This window comes from Protomyctophum bolini (genome assembly GCF_963924005.1).
Source record: "Protomyctophum bolini genome assembly, chromosome: 17".
Taxonomy (NCBI): domain Eukaryota; kingdom Metazoa; phylum Chordata; class Actinopteri; order Myctophiformes; family Myctophidae; genus Protomyctophum; species Protomyctophum bolini.
Window position 1 is genome coordinate 37,643,535 of NC_137878.1, and position 5,974 is coordinate 37,649,508.

The following is a 5,974-nucleotide window of genomic DNA, read 5'->3' on the forward strand; positions in this document are numbered from 1 at the left end:
GCTGAGAGGGAGTTTGCCAACTACCTCCTGGACTTGGGGGAAGACAAAATCACACATGGAGATACTGCCATTCAAGTCCACATTCCACCACAGCACTTGGTAAAGGATATGGATACTCTCATTTCAAACACCTTTCCTGACCTGCACAATGGCTGTGTCCACAAAGACAACCTTCTTAAAGGCACTGTATACACTCCATTAAACAAGGACATACGCGAAATCAACAACAGGTGCTTAGCTGAGTTCCCTGGACCATAACCTGAAGCTCAAACTAGGAGCTCCTGTCATGCTGCTAAGAAACTTGCAATCAGGTCGCGACCGCACTCTCAAGAACGGCACCAGAATGGTGCTGGTGCAGATGATGGACAAAGTACTTGAGTGTGAAATTGCACTAGGGACAAACAGAGGTGAAAGAATCTTCCTTCCAAGGATCCCGCACTATGACAGAGGTGAGGAGTTTCCCTTTACCTTCATCAGACGACAATTCCCTGTCAGGTTAGCTTTCGCCGTTACCATCAATAAAGGTCAGGGCCAGGAAAATGACAGAGTTGGCATCTACTTGCCTCAGCCTGTGTTCGCACATGGCCAACTGTACACAGCCTTCTCTAGGGGAAAGAAAGCCAGTGCTGTCAAAGTTTTAATAGACAATAATGATGAGGGCAAAACTGACAACATTGTTTACACTGAACTCCTTTAATTGTCTATAAATCACACTTCAGACTCTGCAATGGCACCAAACTGTTTTTCCTGAGAACCCTCAACAACAAACTGCTGCTGTGCAAAATTGCAGCCACACAAAAGGAAGTCCTGATCCCTAGAATCAAGTTCATTTCTGATACTCAACATTCCTACTTTGAGTGGGCCAGACGGCAGTTTCCAGTCCGCACCGCTTTTGCCACCACCATCAACAAATCCCAAGGACAGACACTTACAAGAGTGGGGGTCTGGCTTTCGTCCCCTGTCTTCACTCACGGACAGCTTTATGTTGCCAGCTCAAGGACGGGTAACCCAGAAGCTCTCACCTATGCCATAAAGCAAAAAGAAGGACAGCCAGAACATCATACTACCAATGTGGTTTTTCAAGCCTTGCTTCGCGCTGTGCTTCCTGGCCCTACAATCCCCATTGAGGTAAGGCTGTTGCATTGCTACATATGTCATTTCTACACATAATATAAAACTGCTGCTAACCTGAAGATCATTATGATCAAACAAATCACTATCCTTTGTTTCACGTCTGCCCTGGTGGACATGTTTCTCCCATTATGCAGGCTCTACTGACCAAAACTTTTCTGTGTCTCCTTTTCTACAGGCTCAACCATGACAATCTCTGGAACCAGAAACACCCCTTCCACATCACCCCACTCCTCCACGCCCTCCTCTGGATCAGCTGCCCAATATAATTGTTCCTTTACTAAGTTGGCCTTTCCACAACAACTGTGTTCACTGTTGGGGGGGGAGGAGGGTCCAGGTGTTGCAAGGCCAGGGCTCTAAGGGTGTTTTACACTTTGAACTATTGTAGTAGTGTATCTAACATGTTAAAAATGACATAGTGCACTTGATTGTAAAATGTAAAATATTTTGGTTAGTAGAACAGTTTCGTTAATTAACCTCAGGTATACATTTGATGAATATAGTGCACTTAATTGTACAATTTAACATGTTGATTACAAACTGCTGCTATGCAAAATTGCAGCCACACAAAAGGAAGTCCTGATCCCTAGAATCAAGTTCATTGCTGATCCTCAACATTAACATTCCTACTTTGTGTGGGCCAGACGGCAGTTTCCAGTCCGCACCGCTTTTGCCACCACCATCAACAAATCCCAAGGACACACACTTACAAGAGTGGGGGTCTGGCTTTCGTCCCCTGTCTTCACTCACGGACAGCTTTATGTTGCCAGCTCAAGGACGGGTAACCCAGAAACTCTCACGTATGCCATAAAGCAGAAAGAAGGACAGCCAGAACATCATACTACCAATGTGGTTTTTCAAGCCTTGCTTCGCGCTGTGCTTCCTGGCCCTACAATCCCCATTGAGGTAAGGCTGTTGCATTGCTACATATGTCATTTCTACACATGTCATTTCTGAATAATATAAAACTGCTGCTAACCTGAAGATCATTAGGATCAAACAAATCACTATCCTTTGTTTCACGTCTGCCCTGGTGGACATGTTTCTCCCATTATGCAGGCTCTACTGACCAAAACTGCAGCTTCTTTTACTATTCACTGTTAACATTAACACTCACATTTTGTGCTTGAGTCATCCCTTATCTGTGTCTCCTTTTCTACAGGCTCAACCATGACAATCTCTGGAACCAGAAACACCCCTTCCACATCACCCCACTCCTCCACGCCCTCCTCTGGATCAGCTGGCCAATATAAGTGCTCCTTTACTAAGTTGGCCTTTCCACAACAACTGCGTTCACTGTTAACATTAACATTCTTTCCTACAAATACACTCAGACTCCATTAAAAATACACTGAGACCAACATTTTACATGTTTTGACTTTGTCAACCTTTGCTCCCACAGAAGCTCTCACCTATGCCATAAAGCAGAAAGAAAGACAGCCGGAACATCATACTACCAATGTGGTTTTTCAAGCCTTGCTTCGCGCTGTGCTTCCTGGCCCTACAATCCCCATTCACGTAAGACTGTTGCATTGCTACATATGTCATTTCTACACATGTCATTTCTGAATAATATAAAACTGATGCTAACCTGAACATGATTATGATCAAACAAATCACTATCCTTTGTTTCACGTCTGCCCTGGTGGACATGTTTCTCCCATTATGCAGGCTCTACTGACAAACTTTTCTGTCTCCTTTTCTACAAGCTCAACCATGACAATCTCTGGAACCAGAAACACCCCTTCCACATCACCCCACTCCTCCACGCCCTCCTCTGGATCAGCTGCCCAATATAATTGTTCCTTTACTAAGTTGGCCTTTCCACAACAACTGTGTTCACTGTTGGGGGGGGAGGAGGGTCCAGGTGTTGCAAGGCCAAGGCTCTAAGGGTGTTTTACACTTTGAAGTATTGTAGTAGTGTATCTAACATGTTAAAAATGATATAGTGCACTTCATTGTAAAATGTAAAATCTTTTCATTAGTGGGACATTTTCGTTAATTAACCTTAGGTATACATTTGATGAATATAGTGCACTTAATTGTAAAATGTAACATGTTAATTAATTTGATGTATAGTAAATGTATGTAGGATAAATGGACAGTCATGGTTCCTATTGGGACCACGACTTTAAGGGGGGGGGGGGGGTGTGATACCCCACACACATACTGAGTAGTGGATGTGCCTGCCTATTGCCTAACTTTCATCCTGTAGGTGAGCCTGGGTAGGGCATTGGCCCCATGGCTGATGGGAGAGCACCTGGGCCCGGTGTCTCCCAGAGGCCATAAATACCACACTCATCCCAGTTGAGAAGAGAGATCCAGAGGAGCCAGACCTGCTGCCTCCACTCCCTTCATTAGCCTCCATGCCTCCATTCCTTTGTTTGATTGTTCTTTCCATCCACACATGCACCACACCATGTATCACACATCCATACACTACACCTACACCACTCACTCACTGACTACACATTCCATATAATTTGTTATGTTAAGTACTGCAGTTCATTTTAGTTCCTTATATAGGCCTATTATTTAATAAATCATATATTGTTCATCTTTCGCACGTCTCCTGCTCCGCATGTTTGTCAACGCAAGAACCAGCCATGACAATTATTTCCTACAAATACACTCAGACTCCATAAAAAATACACTGAGACCAACATTTTAAATGTTGTGACTTTGTCTACCTCCCACAATTTCCTTCCTCCAATTTGCGCTGCGCGCCGCTAGGATGAGCGGGCCGAAGGCCCGCAAAATTCTAGTATATATATATACACACACACACACCTCATTTTGAATCGCTGGTGAAAACAAGCCCAGGCCCCAAACTGTATTTTGGTCTATAAACGGTGGCGTACTGTACAGTAGCTGTGAACGTACCTGCCGCTATTGGGAACAGAGCAGCAGCAGCTCAGCTCAGCGCAGTCGGGGGAGCTCACTGTACCCTCGCCTCTTCCAACTTCCTCCACGTTAGCCTACGCGTGTGCTAGTAGCAGCCACCACCGCTACCGCCAAACTGTGGTCAACTCAACTGTCATTGCATCTCTGTATGTAGGCCATTTATCATTTTATTTTACCAACGGCACGGGTGGCCCGGCACAGTACTCACCAGAGAGCTATTTGACAATTAGGTGCCAATATATTGACGAGGCGAGTGGAACGTTAATTCAGCCGTCTGATTGACACGGAGTCTGAGTCAGTGTCTGTGCCTGACAGACAACCTCCCAGGTAAACTCAATGATGCGGTGGAGGCTTAGGGGACTTACTGGGAAAGCATGTGCATAGAATAGAATAGAATTTGATCTATTGAAGATTCTGACCTTCAAATGTACATAATTTCTGTTTGGATTGTATTGCTGTATCGTTGTATTGTTCCTTCTGCTTTGGCAATGTAAACGTATGTTTTCTCATGCCAATAAAGCCCTTTGAATTGAATTGAATTGAATTGCATGTCTTCACGATAACGCACGCCAATTCCCCTGCCCGAGTGGACTGTGTTTCGCACATACAGTAAACCGCAATTGGCAGCGACGGATTTGTAAATAGCCATTCTATTATGGGGAAAATCAGGACGGAGATTATTGATATCAAAACCAATCGCATCACTCCACAGGCTGTTATTCTATTTAATACATATTTTTAATTGAGATATTATTATTATTATACATTTTTATTACACATTTACTTAATATAATCTTGCCTCAAGCTAATGAAGTAATGCCACGGTTGATTTGTGGAGCTGTCACACTGTTTAGCACCAGTGCTGGTCAGTGGTCTCCTGCATTAACCAGACAGTGGCCTTGTGGTTAGAGTGTCCGCTCTGAAACTGGGAGGTCGGGGTTCGATCCCCCGGCCGGGTCATACCAAAGACTGTAAAAATGGGACCCAATGCCTCCCTGCTTGGCACTCAGCATCAAGGGTTGGATTGGGGGGTCAAATCTACTAATCAAATGATTCCCGAGCGCGACACGGCAGCAGCTCACCGCTCCAAGAGATGGGTCAAATGCGGAGAAAGAATGTCACTGCGGTAACGTGTGTGACAAATCGTACGACTTTGTATGCCTGCCTGCCTAGCATCCTTCACTTCCCAGTACAGACAGGCTCCATTTTTGAAACGAGCTCCTCGCCACTCTCCCTGCCTACACACTTCCACTCGGTTTGAGCATAGATATATAAATAACAGACACAAGCACCGGTTGGGAGGGGAATTCCGCCGGTGCCGTCTCTATTATTTTTCTATCTATGCTCAAACCGAGTGGAAGTGTGTAGGGCGAGTGGTGAGGAGCTCAATCGTTTCAAAAGGGGAGTTTCGCTACAAGCAATAAGAAAAATCACACCCGTGTGAACTGAGAGGTGCAGGCTGCTCAACAACGCTGCTGGCTGGCTGCAGACCCGCTTAGCTGGCTGCAGAACCACTTATTGTGCATATTGCATATAGTCTTACTTATTGCTGCATTCCTTGGACCCTCTTATTGCCCTCATCCCTTATGGCTCCAAAACTGTGGAATGCACTTCCCATTGCAGTCAGAACTGCAGCATCACTCCCAATCTTCCACCGTAGTCTGAAAACCCACCTTTTCAGACTCCATCATGGCCCAAAACACTTAGCATTTGATACAGACTTATAGCATGTTATGTAGACAGCACTATAATTGCATTGTATGTAGTCATAGCACGTCATAGTTAGGGGTGCAACGGTTCAGTTAGACCACGGTTCGGTTCGAACCTCGGTATGGGGGCCACGGTTTCGGTTCGGTTTCGGTACAGTAAAAAAAAATACCCCCTTGTGAAGTGATCCCCAGGAACGCGCCCTACTGTACCCTCTACTGTACTGTACTGT

General features: G+C 45.1%; 1 long non-coding RNA gene across 1 annotated transcript; it reads left to right on the forward strand.

The window, feature by feature from the left end:
* The first annotated feature begins 530 nt into the window (after positions 1 to 530).
* Positions 531 to 3,020, forward strand: LOC308332144. The gene is made up of 4 exons (XR_013965676.1): positions 531 to 1,128; positions 1,310 to 2,037; positions 2,294 to 2,649; positions 2,841 to 3,020. It is a non-coding gene; the product is annotated as an uncharacterized lncRNA (long non-coding RNA).
* Positions 3,021 to 5,974: the final 2,954 nt, after the last annotated feature.